Source organism: Anoplopoma fimbria, chromosome 2 (assembly GCF_027596085.1).
Source record: "Anoplopoma fimbria isolate UVic2021 breed Golden Eagle Sablefish chromosome 2, Afim_UVic_2022, whole genome shotgun sequence".
In the NCBI taxonomy this organism is placed as follows: Eukaryota; Metazoa; Chordata; class Actinopteri; order Perciformes; family Anoplopomatidae; genus Anoplopoma; species Anoplopoma fimbria.
In genome coordinates, this window is record NC_072450.1 from 14651902 (window position 1) to 14653240 (window position 1339).

Consider the following 1339-nt stretch of genomic DNA (forward strand, 5'->3'; position numbering starts at 1 on the left):
GAAGAAGACCGTCAACAACCTATCAATCTTTTTGAGGTCTTCCCATTTGTCATCATCGGTGGCATCTGTGCTGAGAATTAAGTGTTTTTTATTCCCAAAGCAAGCAGTAATGAGAATGTGGTACATTGTGACCCCAGCAGGGACATCTTGACCCCTCTGCAGGGATGTAAACCTCGCTCACGAACAGCTCAGTGGATCTTTGACAGCGGGACACTTTTCAGAACACTCATCCCGCCAGTGAAACGAAGAGCAAGAAAAAGAACGCTGGAACATGAGTTGATCTTGTTGAAAATTGCATTAACTGGGTGTCTGTCAACTAAATGCCACTTCAATCTTTGACTAAGGCCAAGTTGCCCATTGATGAAGACTTGGGATCAACAATTAACCCTTCCCTGAAGGACGAAGTAAACTAACATTTCCAACATACTGTAGCATAAAAATAACAGTATCTGGTGACCTTATATGTCCATGGTGCCTGTCTGTGTTTGCAGCACTCCAATATTTTAAATTGAAACAATATAGGATACATTTTACCAAACAGCTTTACAACTTATGACGATGTTCTCTCAGAATGCAGAATGATACTGACAATCACAATAGGCTGTAAATTGAAACAATACAAGACATTTCAGAGATGTGGCCTCTATGGTTGGATGTGATGATATCAGAATTGTAAAAGTTACAGAAGATGAGGAACTACAAAGATTGCGTGTTATGGGGGAGGAAGATTTTGTCTAAATGATTGCAGAATGTAAAAATGTTGAGATGGTGGGATATGTTATTGTTTGAACTACAATCTGAAATATGAAACTAAAAAGCATGTGCGCTTTCTGTATGTAACTTCCACCTTTTATATAGTATATAATCATTACCACAAACTACTGTAATACTAAAAAGTAGTATTGACGTATTATGTAGGTAAATCTTCTAATTTACACATTTATTTTAAATAGCTACTGCAAGAAGTATAAACCTTTTGCTTTCCACAGTTGTGTTAAAAAAAATGTAATCAGTCATTTCAAAGTATAACTTCCTTCCCACCATTTAAACATGCCTTGAGTAAGTAGAGAGGTATGTCTCAATATTGCCTTAAACCTTGAGGTTGTGTAGCTTCTGATCAGAGCCAATAATCAAAAGTGTTTGACCACTGTGTTTTCTAGTGGCAGCCATATAAGATAAGATAAGATAAGATAATCCTTTATTAGTCCCGCAGCGGGGAAATTTGCAGGCTTACAGCAGCATAGAGTAAAGTGCACACAAGAGACATAGTAGAAGAAAGACAAGATAAAAATAAAAAATGAAAATAGGCCAAAATAAGTCCTACAGTACTGTTGTGTGG